General features: G+C 38.7%; 1 non-coding gene across 1 annotated transcript; it reads left to right on the plus strand.

Moving 5' to 3' along the window:
- Positions 1-278: 278 nt before the first annotated feature.
- Positions 279-351, plus strand: TRNAC-GCA (transfer RNA cysteine (anticodon GCA)). The gene has a single exon. It is a non-coding gene; the product is annotated as a tRNA-Cys (tRNA).
- Positions 352-13,186: the final 12,835 nt, after the last annotated feature.

A 13,186-nucleotide genomic window follows, 5' to 3' on the forward strand; every position in this document is an offset into this window, starting at 1 on the left:
ACAGTTCTTACACTCTATCTTCCTTTAATTCTGACTGTGGCCCTCAGGACCACAGTCAAGATGGAGCACCAGCACACACGTCCATGTCCCTGTTGGGAAAGGAGAAATTTCTCCTCTTCCCTTTAGGTTATTTGCTGGCCTAACAAGAAAATTGACTTAAGGTGTATGAAGAGGACAAAGACAAATTTAATTCTGTACAAACTGAAGTCCCACAAAGATTGGAAATTCCCAGCCACTCAGAAAACAGAGGTTCATACACCATCATAAGTTGAGGAACTTCCCTGGTGTCTTAGTTGGTAAAGAATCTGCCTGCAGTGCAGGAGACCTGGGTTCAATCCCCAGGCCTGGAAGATCCGCTGGAGAAGGAAATGGCTAACCACTCCAGTATTCTTCTCTGAAGAATGCATGGACAGAGGAGCGTGGTGGGCTACAGTCCATGGGGTTGCAAGAGTTGGACACAGTTTAATAACTAAACCACCACCAAGATGAGGAGAAGGGAGTAAGAGTCTAGGACTTCAAAGGGGAGGAAAACAATTTACAGGAGGATGAAAACAGCAGATATTTGGTAAACAGATGTTTGCCCTGCCATGCAGGTAGATCTTTCTAATATAAGAAGTTGTCTCTGGTAATAGCTCTCTTCCTGGTAGAGACTCCTTGTCTAAATTCTTTCAGGCAGTCAAGAAGGAGGCAAAAAACTCTTCCTGAGACTCCAGGGCTCCAACTGTAGTCAGCTTGAAATAGCCACACACCCAAGTGACACATTCTTGGGTAGCCTGCCATGAACCCCTCATTTTTGAACCACAGGGTGGAAAAAGGGAGACACAGGGCAAAAAGTCCTCTCCAGTGTTTCTGAGACGATGCTCCAAGAAGCTGCCATGGACCACTTCCTTTTAAACCTCAATGACTAGAACCCAGTCATCAGTCTACACTTAAGAGGCATGAGAGGATGAAAAATGTATTCTTTATTCTTGAAGGCCATATGCTGTGATAGAATGTTTTATTCCTATGGGAGGAAACAAGAAGTGTTGAAGAACTAGATTAGAATGACTTTTCCCACATTCCCAAGTGAATGTTTTGTCCTTTTGATAAGCCCATCATCTCCTCACTCTGAACTGCAGTCTTCCACCTGAATAGGAACATCAGATTGCTGAGCTGGGCAAAGAAGTTGCACGAGAAAAAAAAAGATAAAATTAGCCTGACATCCTGTTTTAAACCAAAACAGCTCAATTGGCAGTTTTTTCCTGAGGGGAAGTGGGATGAGAGCCAAGACTGAATTACCTTTCATCTGTGGAAAACTTGGCTTTCGCTCTGGGCACAGTTTGGTAGTTTATAACAAGCTCTGAAACCACATTCCATTATTCTATCTGCCAGATTCCTCCCATCGGTGGACATTATCCTTCTGAAGAAGAGCACTGAGGTCAGGGTGCACAGTGGAAAGACAATTTTCAACGTGGGGACCCCAAGGGCTCAAATCTTGGGAATCTCTTACAGATACAAAGTTATGGCTTAAGGAGCAGACAACTTCAGCTAAGCAACTAATTAGTTTTTGGTTTGTTTTTTTTTTTTTTTTTTTTGATGGAGGTATAGTTGATATACAATGTTGTGTTAGTTTCAGATGTACAGCAGAATGATTCAGTTATACACATACATATATTATTTTTTTCAGTTTATTTTCCCCTATAGGCTATCAAAAAATATTAAGCACAGTTGCCTATACAATATAGTAGGTGCTTGTTGTTTATTTATTTCACATGTAGTAATATATATATGGGCTTCCCTGGTGGCTCAGATGGTAAAGCGTCTGTCTGCGATGCAGGAGACCTGGGTTTGATCCCTGGGTTGGGAAGATCCCCTGGAGAAGGAAATGGCAACCCACTCCAGTCCTCTTGCCTGGAAGATCCCATGGATGGAGGAGACTGGTAGGCTACAGTTCATGGGGTCTCAAAGAGTCGTACATGACTGAGCAACTTCAATTCACTTTCAATATATATATATGTTAATCCCAAACTCCTGATTCATCCCTCTGCCTCCCCTTCCCTTTAAGTAACCGTAAGTTTGTTTTCTATGTCTGTGAGTCTACTTTTGCTTTGTATAAAAGTTCATACGTATCTTTATTAAGATTCTGCATATAAGCCATATCATATTTGTCTTTCTCTGCCTTACTTCACTTAGTATGACAATCTGTAGGTCTAACCATGTTGCTGCAAGTGGCATTATTTCATCCTTTTTATCGTGAGTAGATTAATTGGCAAAATGGAAGAGTGTTACCTAGTCAGAAACAAAACATAAATTTGAGATGTAGGGAAAAAAATACTCCCATAAAACAAGAAACATGCAATAGAAATGGTACTCAAAATTCCTGAAATCAAACATATGGTTTCGCTTCCACTAACAAAACAGTTGGTGTCAAGAAGGCGCAAATTTGTTGTAAAAAAAAAAAAGGATAAAAGTCACTACTTGTGTATATTTTACTTCTCCACAGATGAAATACTTATTTTCATTTAGTCATACATAATATTCATTTCATGATTCTATTGAATTATTTCAGGAGCATTCAAAGTATTTCAGCATGAACCCTGATACTGAGCATGAACTTAACCTTCTGTTTCTTCATTTTCATCTCATTATCATAGACATATTTTTATAATAATCACAAATATGCATCAATTCTTTCTTTGCCTATGAAACTCAAAAGGCATAAGAATAAACTATATTTCCCTTTTAATTGTTGCTTGACCAGGTTTTACACATTATTTTGCTATTTTCATATAAAAACAATGCTTTTCATCTTTTTATAATATCAATAGCATTATTCAGTGAATCAAAGTATATTGAGTCACTCTTGAAGTTTCATAATAATAATTTTTGACATTACTTTTATGAAAAATCCATATAAACTACTGAATCACCCTTGGCGGGGACCTGTGATTTTAATAGCCATGACTTCATGAAAATAAAATGTCAGGTTGGTAATGCTTTGGGCTTTCTCCTGAGGCAATTTAAAATGAGAACATTTATTTTTATTCTCCCCATTGGGTCCAGAATAGCACTAGGTAAACAGCTGTAACTTCTCTCTTATTCTGACAGGGAGCTGACAGTGGCTACTTACCTCCCAAGCAAACCACACTTGACTAGAAGCTAATGAGGTGATTAAGGTTCACTCATCAACACCTTCCAGTCAAGTAAGCCCATCCAACACACTCTGATGAGCCAAAGGTTGAGTGGGAAAGAAAAGCCTACCTTGGGAAACAACCTCGCAAACAATAATTTCTAACCAGCACAACCACTTTGAAATAACAAATGTAAGCAGATTTCCTTCCAAAAATGAAAAAAGAAAAATAAAGCCGAACAGAATTTTTCTTTTGAAAAAAGGAAGTTAAAAATAACCTACTCAACTTTTGCTTTAAGTATTTATTGTTTTTTAAATTGATGATGATCAAAAATACATACCTACTTCAAATTATTCTTATGAGATTCAAATAAAATTAAAATGTTATTTATGATAAAGTTGCTGTGCAAATGTTGAATTAATGTCATTAAAATAGAATAGGATACTAGGAACTTTTTTGCAAGCATAAAGAACATAGTAAGTAGTTGATGTAATTTTAAATGATTTGGTGGCAAAAGGACCCAATTTGGATGCTTTCCCAAAAGGCTTCCTGTTTCTTGCTTTTGGAAGATCACCCATGTCCTTGTGATATTCGTCATAACAAGCTAGAAATATTCTCACATGGCTATCCCTTACGCATGACTGTACTGTTTCCTCTGTTTGTATTTGGGTTCCCAGGCCATATGAAAGCTTCTCAAAATCAAGAAACATTGATTCCTATATCATTTGACCACACAGTATACACAAAATCAATTCACATTCTGTCAGTAAAAGCTGCTGCACCACAGACTTCTTTAATCATGTATCTTTATTCTAAACTCTAAACAGTGTAGCAAAAATATAACCAAGCTGCAAACAGTCTCCCTCTTATTCAGCCTGTGATGTATTATTGGTTTCTATTTGTGCAGCTTTGATTCACAGCAAAAGAGAATGTGTGTTGTTTCTAGAGCAATAAATGCTTCCCCATACAAGAAGACACTCTTTAAGTTTTAAAAATGGCTCTTCATGATGGATAGTTTTTAAGCCAACATATTATAATGCCGTTTGTGTAATGAACACTCACTCCAATAATATTCCATAACTATAGGCTATGACTATAGAACAGTCAGGGAAAATAGGACAGATGGATTCTGCTTCTTGCTAATTCTATTCCTATTTTTCCATGTGATTCTAATGGACTATTTTGATATAGATTGTGTCCAGATAGCTTTTCAGGGAATTAATGAGATTCTGGCCTCTTTGGTCCACAGTGACTTTACTTGCATTCTCATCATCACGTTCAAGGTCACTTACCACATCGTCTCATTTGTATTTATGATTTGCTATTACATATTATGCATGTATATTTAATGCAAAATGTAATAAAGATCTAGTGTATATTATTCATAGCCTAATTTGCCAACTAGATTCTGTTTAAGTAAAAATAGATTCTGGGGCCCATAGCTGTTACCTTCACATAAGTGATTCTCAGCAAACATTTGTCAGTAAATCATGATGCTGACAATGTTTTACAACAAAAAGAAATATACTAATTTAATAAAACCAACAGACAAACTAATCCAGTCCATCCATTTTCTATATAAATTTAGAATCAGTGTAAACATACTTTCTGCTGAAAATTGTTACTAATTTTATTTTCTGCTTAATTAAAAATTAAAAGACCAATCATGCCATGACCTGTAGCTCTTTTAGAAGATTACATCCAATTGTCCATTGATGGAACATTATCAAAACTCAGCTTAGAAATAGAAATTCATATTGGAGTTCCTCACAAGACTCAGAACCCACACAGCAACAATTATTTTCAGGGCTCAAGCTGAGTCATGAGAAACTTACTTGACCCTATTATATTGGGCTCCACAGAATTACTATCCCTTAAGTTATGTGTTTAAAATAGGCGCTGGATTTCTTCAGGAAAAAATACCAAACGGGGCCTATCAGAACTGATACCTTCATTTGTTGAAAAATTTTTGATGACTTATTTAGGTTTCCTTCACATAAAGTTCCATTAAAATCCAAACCAAACAAAACCGCATTATTTTAGGATAAGTGCTAGGAAATATTCTGTTTCCCTTGGAGAATGGTTCACATTTTATTCAAAGACATGGTTTGGTGGTAGTTTAGTCACTCAGTTGGTCTGACTCTGTGATTCCATGAACTATAGCCCACCAGGCTCCCCTGTCCATAGACTTCTCCAGGCAAGAACAATGGAGTGGGTTGCCATTTCCTTCTGCAGAGGATCTTCCTGACCCAGGAATCGAACCCAGGTCTCCTGCACTGCAGGCAGTCTCCTGCATTGTAGGCGGATTCTTTACCAACTGAGCCACCAAGGAAGCCCTCAAACACATGAGGGCTTTCAAAGGCATGGAAAAAAAAAAAGTCATTTTTTTTTCTTGCTTTAAAACTTCTTGGATAATCAAAACCCAATTTTCAGGGTTCTAATCATACTTGTATGAGCCTTATGTAGAAAATAAAAATGCATTCCATTTTTCTTTCAGGCCATCTTGACAATCTCTTCTACTTTATTTTCTCTGAGGTTCTTTTCTACTCAGTGTGTTATCAGTCACTTCATATGCACTGTGAAAGAGGTATTATGCGTTTTAAAAACAGAAGACACAGAATTACTCATTTCTTAATAGGAATTATGTGGTTAAGATTTTTCTCATAAGGATTCAACATGTGAAGAAATTAGGAAGAAGAGAAGTGGTGAATTCTAGACTTGGAGAAAATAGCTGTCAAGAAGGCCCCATAGGAGGTTGCTCACCTCCTGGCATAAAACCCTATATAATAGCCTCTGGTTAAGCACCCTGGGTCAGATAATTTGCTTCTTGCTAACAGCATACGTCACAGATAGCAGGGTACCATGAATGTGGTTCAGTTACATAGACAGTGGCTTCTGCCTTGCTAGCAGAACCTCTCACTGGTGAGATGAGACAAGTTTGGCATGTTGAAGACACCCAATCTGCAAGGAACTGAAAGATGTCTCCAGATGAGAGTAATCATGAATTCAAGATCTCAGTCTCCCAATCATCAGGAAACTGAATCCTATCAATATTCATAAAAGTGAGTTTAGCAGCAGGTTCTTCCCCAGTTCAGGCTTCAGGTGAGACCTTAACATTGGTTGACATGACACCTTGATCCTGGCCTCCTGAGAGCCCCAGCTCCCCATCCCCAGGTTCCTAACCCACAGTAACCATGAGACTGGAATGTGTTGCTTTGAGCCAATAAGTTTATGATTTTGTTATGCTGCAATAAATGGCAGAGAAACACTCACAGTTTACTTATTTTGTAATTTAATCAAGAACCCCTCTTTCCTTGTGACTATTTTGAACACATTAGGAAATGTGTTCAAGTGAATGAACTTACCTTTGTCTTTATTCTTTTCTTTTGAGTCCCTTGGACTGCAAGGAGATCAAACCAGGCAATCCTAAAGAAGTCAACACTGAAAATTCACTGGAGGAACTGATCTGAAGCTGAAGCTCCAATCCTTTGGTCACCTGATACAAAGAGCTGACTCACTGGAAAAGACCCTGATGCTGAAGAAAGGCTGAGAGCAGGAGGAAAAGGGGGCAGTAGAGGATGAGTTGGCTGGGTAGCATCACCAGCTCAATGGACATGAATTTGCACAAACTCTGGGACATAGTGAAGAAGAGGGGAACCTGTCATGCTACAGTCCATGGGATCACAAAGAGTCGAACATGCCTTGGTGACTGAATAGCAACAAATCAATTACACAGGTATTATAAATTATTATCTTATCCATTTCATTATGTAAGCAATAGTAAGACTACTCCTTTTAGAACCATTTGTATAAACCATCATATCTTTTAAAAACCATATTTGGGAACTTGCCTGGTGATCCAGTAGTTAAGACTTCACCTTCCAATGTAGAGGGTGCAAGTTTTCCATTCCTGGTTGGGTAGCTAAGATCCCACATGCCTCATGGCAAAAAAAAGAAAAAAAAAAAAAAAAAAAAAAATATATATATATATATATATATATACACACACAAAAGTAATACTGTAACAAATTCAATATACTTTAAATATGGTCCACATCAAAAAAATTGTAATAAATAAATAGAATGATGTTTGTAAATATGCTATTTTCCAGATGTCAACAGAATCCTCAATCACCTGGGTAAAAAGGATATAATAACCATTACTCAGTAGTCAGAGACTTGAAAGAAAAGTTGTAAATGAAAAGGAGACATACTGAAGACATGCTTTTTATTCTCTACTTTCACATATTTCCATAAAACAAATAAGAAAGCCTTTACAGTCAGTTTCTTTAATATGAAGACACTCTTCCATATAAATAATATTTTCTTAATGATTAATAAAATATTTGAGTCCTAATCCTATCACTGGAAGTTTTCTTTTACATTGCAGCATAAATGAAGCATATATGTTGCTAAATTCCTGGAAGGTTAGCTATTTTATTATCCAATACTATTTATTATATATAACATACTGCCAAAAATATTTCTGTCATTTTCCCCCCAGAAGTAGCCAAGACTTCTCAAGCACTATTCAAACCAGTCAGGCCCCTGCATGTCACAGGAATCCTACTTTTTAACTAGTTCTTACTTTTTTTTTTTTTTTTTACTGCTCCCCTGGTTCTCTGGTCCTTTGATAACAGACCTCAGATTGCAATACAGTTAAAATTAATGACTTAGCCAAACATGGTAGGAGATTGAGTCTGTGTTCTTTGCTCTACTTTTCAGCCTCTGTGGGAGATGTGGTAACTTGTGTGCTCTGGAATCTTCTAATTGACAGTGAAAAGGGCTGGTAAATCACTGCACTGCCATAAGTTATCCAGCGTGGACTCCACCTAATGACCCCGAAGCACATTCAATACATGCTCTTCATCTGAAATCTTACCATTGTTAAAGGCACATTTGTCGGTGTTTGGAATGAGCTTGCACAAATCCCCTGCACTCCATTTCAGAGTTTACTTCTCTTCCTTTGTCTTTCTGTAGATCAGGGAAACCCTAGAGGATTTTCCTAGGAGTAAATACTCTAGATATAGGACTTGCAGGGTTTTGATACAGGTACCTGCTGATCATGTAAATGAGATTATCTACACTGAAGTAGAAACTAATTTACAAATTAAGTTTCATTTTATAGACGCATTTATATCTACATCACTAGTTTGGCAGCTAGCGACTTCTGCTAGATATTATTTCTACCTTGCTACTTTTACAAAAGATTTGAATTTACTTGAAAGCTATTATGCAACCAAATGATAATAAAATAGAAATATATACATTGGATAGAGTGTGTATACTCACTAAATCCTCATGATGTAGACTCAGACAGTAAAAAAGACCTTCCCTGGAGATCCACCCAGCCCCAACCACCAGCTTTTCTCTATTACAGCAACTGGATCTTTCACAGAACTTTCAAAAACTGATAATTACCTTAGTTACTTGGCTTAATTTTCTATCTTCTCCCTTCCACACAAGCTGCATATGGAAAGAGACTCTGTGTGTGTGATTCAAGATTATAATGGAACGCAAAAACATGAAATATGGCAGAGTGGCTAGTGTAGAGAAATAATATCAATAGAAGCTCACTGCATATGTTGTTAAATGTGTAAGTTATCTGGAAATGAGAGATAGGAGAGAAGTCTGTCACCGAGGTGAATGTCATGCCAGCCATGGTGATGACCCCTGGCAACCGATTCTTGTGGAGGACCTTCCACTCAATTACGCTTTTCAAATTCTTGTTCTTAGCATCTGGAGAAAAAGTCAAGGAAACAAGACCTGATGAGAGTGGAGGTGCTTCAGTAGACATCATTGTAGAGCCTGCAAGCATCACCACTGGAACATCAGGACCAAGTGCGCCTGGTACCCACAGTCCATGGAAACGGATGAGGGACCATAACAAACCTTCACAAAGTCACATCGGTAGTCTTCAGGGTGAGGAGTGGGAAGTGAGGCATCGTATGGAAGGTAAGCCTTTATTTTTCCTGCACAAGGAGAGACTTTCAGACCCTTCTGTTCCCCTCCTCCCACTTCAAACCTTGATGACTAATATACTTAGGGAGGAATCAGGCCTCATGGCAGTAACTCCTTCATTGTTTATGAAGTCAAGATGCTTTCAAGGATAAAGAAAATGAACAATTTATGCTTTTTGCATCATATTGAGGTTATGTTTTCCCTTCCCTTTCAGCCCCAATGAGAGTTTGAATTAGAACTTAAAGTTAGAGAAGGAAAAAAATCAGTGAGCAGGGCTAAGTGTTGTACTTATCATCTGTGTATCCATATGCTGAAGCCTGGAAAATATACCTGTTAGAGGTCAGAAGAATTAGATCAACAGACATGCTAAATAAAATAACAGAGAGTCAGGACAGACAGCAGATGAAAGCAAATTATAATGCTACATCCTTTCTATGGTTGAAATGAAAATATGTTTCTAATCTTCCTATCAGCTAAAAATAATAGATTTTTGATAAGTAAAAATAACTGATAAGGAAAAATGCCTTCCGATGATTCAATTTTATGTAAAATATTCATGGCACAGAATAAAAAAAATAAGCCTTACCCATGGCGTGATTTACTGACCTTCATCTGATTACGGGTCAGCAGTGGACTGCGGCAGGGGCTCGGGCTCTGGGTGAAGCAGACCTGGATAAGGCATAAGTCCTCGTGGAGGGGGTCGCCATTAACCCCACCATAGAGCTGCCAGAACTTACACAGAACTGGGAAATAGATTTTTGAAGGACACTAACAGAACCTTGCGTGCACCAGGGCCCAGGAGAAGGGAGCAGTGACCCCACAAGAGACTGACCCAGACTTGCCCACGAGTGTCCAGGAGTCTCCAGCAGAGGTGTGGGTCGATGGGGGCCTGCTGCAGGGCTGGGGGTACTGAGTGTAGCAGTGCATGCATGGGGCCTTTTGAAGGAGGTCACCATTACCTTCACTACCTCCACCATAGTTTGGGCCTGGGTAAATAACAGGGAGGGAAGACAGCTCCACCCATCAACAGAAAATTGGATTAAAGATTTATTGAGCATGACCCTGCCCATCAGAACAAAACCCAGCTTCCCCCTCAGTCAGTCTCTCCCATCAGGAAGCTTCCATAAGCCTAGTATCCTTCTAAATCAGAGGGCAGACACTGAAAACCACAATCACAGAAAACTAACCAACTGATCACATGAAAATAGCCTTGTCTAACTCAATGAAACTATGAGCCATGCCGTGTAGGGCCACCCAAGACGGATGGGTCATAGTGGAGAGTTCTGACAAAATGTGGTCCACTGGAGAAGGAAATGGCAAACCACTTCAGTATTTTTGCCTTGAGAACTACAAGAACAGTATTAAAAGGCAAAAAGATAGGACACTGAAAGATTAACTCCCCAGGTCAGTAGGTGCCCAATATGCTACTGGAGATCAGTAGAGAAATAACTTCAGAAAGAATTAAGAGACAGAGGCAAAACAACAACAATAAAGAAAAACACCCACTTCTTCATGTGACTGGTGATTGAAGAAACGCCCAATGCTGTAAAGAGCCATACTGTATAGGAATCTGGAATGTTAGGTCCATGAATCAGGGCAAATTGGAAGTGGTCAAACAGGAGATGGCAAGAGTGAAAGTCGACATTTTAGGAATCAACAAACTAAAATGGACTGGAATGGTTGAATTTAACTCAGAGGACCATTATATCTACTACCATGGGCAAGAATCCCTTAGAAGAAATGAAGCAGCCATCATAAACAACAAAAGATTTCGAAATGCAGTACTTGGATGCAATCTCAAAAATGACAGAATGATCTCTTTTCGTTTCCAAGGCAAACCATTCAATATTACAGTAATCCAAGTCTATACCCCAACCTGTAATGCTGAAGAAGCTGAAGTTGAACAGTTCTATGAAGACCTACAAGGCCTTCTAAAACTACACCCAAAAAAGATGTCCTTTTCATTATAGGGGACTGGAATGTGAAAGTAGGAAGTCAAGAAGTACCTGGAGTAACTGGCAAATTTGGCCTTGGAGTACAAAATGAAGCAGGGCAAAGGCTAATAGAGTTTTGCCAAGAGAACACACTTGTCATAGCAAACACCCTCTTCCAACAACACAAGAGAAGACTACACATGGACATCACCAGATGGTCAATATTGAAATCAAATTGATTATATTCTTTGCAGTCAAAGATGAAGAAGCTCTATACAGTCAGCAAAAACAAGACTGGGAGCTGACTGTGTCTCAGATCATGAACACCCTAGGGCCAAATTCAGACTTAAATTGAACAAAGTAGGGAAAACCACTAGACCACTCAGGTATGACCTAAATCAAACTTCTTACAATTAACAGTAGAAGTGAAAAATAGATTCAAGGGATTAGACCTGATAGAGTACCTGAAGAACTATTGACAGAGGTTCATGACATTGTACAGGAGGCAGGGATCAAGACCATCCCCAAGAAGAAGAAAAGCAAAAAAGTAAAACGACCGTCTGAGGAGGCCTTACAAATAGCTGTGAAAAGAAGAGAAGCAAAAAGCAAAGGAGAAAAGAAAAGTTATACCCATTTAAATGCAGAGTCCCAAAGAATAGCAAGGAGAGATAAGAAAGCCTTCCTCAGTGATCAGTTCAAAGAAATAGAGGGAAAAAACAGAATGGAAAAGACTAGAGATCTCTTCAAGAAAATTAGAGATACCAAGGGAACATTTCATGCATTGATTGGCATAATAAAGGACAGAAATGGTATGGATCTAACAGAAGCAGAAAATATTAAGAAGAGCTGGCAAGTACACACAGAAGAACTATACAAAAAACATCTTCACAACTCAGATAATCACGATGGTATGGTCACTTACCTAGGGCCAGACATCCTGGAATGCAAAAACAAGTGCACCTTAGAAAGCATCACTACGAACAAAGCTAGTGGAGGTGATGGAATTCCAGTTGGGCTATTTCAAATCCTAAAAGATGATACAGTGAAAGTGCTGCACTCAATCTGCTAGCAAATTTGGAAAACTCAGCAGTGGACACGGGACTGGAAAACGTCAGTTTTCATTCCAGTCCCAAAGAAAGGCAATGCCAAAGAATGCTCAAACTACTGCACAATTATGCTCATCTCACATGCTAGTAAAGTAATGCACCAAATTCTCCAAGCTAGGCTTCAACGGTACATGAGCCATGAACTTCCACATGTTCAAGCTGGATTTAGAAAAAGCAGAGGAATCAGAGATCAAATTGCCAACATCCATTGGATCATCGAAAAAGCAAGAGTTTCAGGAAAACATCTATTTCTGCTTTATTGACTATGCCAAAGTCACACAGTCAACTGTGTGGATCACAACAAACTGTGTAATTCTTAAAGAGATAGGAATACCAGACCACCTGACCTGTGTCTTGAGAAATCTGTATGCAGGTCAGGAAGCAATAGTTACAACTGCACATGGAACAACAGACTGGTTTCAAATCAGGAAAGGAGTATGTCAAAGCTGTATATTGTCACCCTGCTTATTTAACTTATTTACAGAGTACATCATGCAAAACGCTGGACTGGATGAAGCACTAGCTGGAATCAATATTGCCCAGAAAGATATCAACAACCTCAGATATGCAGATGACACCACCCTTAAGGCAGAAAGCAAAGAAGAACTAAAGAGCCTCTTGATGAAAGTGAAAGAGGAGAATGAAAAAGTTGGCTTAAAGGACAACATTCAGAAAACTAAGATCATGGCATCTGGTCCCATCACTTCATGGCAAATAGATGGGGAAACGGTGGAAATAGTGACAGACTTTATTTTTGGGGGGCTCTAAAATCATTGCAGATGGTGATTGCAGCCTTGAAATTAAAAGACGTTTGCTCCTTGAAAGAAAAGTTATGACAAACCTAGACAGCATATTAAAAAACAGAGGCATTACTTTGCCAACAACGGTCTGGGTACTCAAATGTGTGGTTTTTCCAGTGGTCATGTATGGATGTGAGAGTTGAACTATAAAGAAAGCTGAGCACCAAAGTATTGATGCTTTTGAACTGTGGTGTTGGAAAAGACTGGTGAGAGTCCCTTGGACTGCAAGAAGATCCAACCAGTCCATCCTAAAGGAGATCAGTCCTGAGTGTTTG

Source organism: Muntiacus reevesi, chromosome 13 (assembly GCF_963930625.1).
Source record: "Muntiacus reevesi chromosome 13, mMunRee1.1, whole genome shotgun sequence".
Lineage (NCBI taxonomy): Eukaryota > Metazoa > Chordata > Mammalia > Artiodactyla > Cervidae > Muntiacus > Muntiacus reevesi.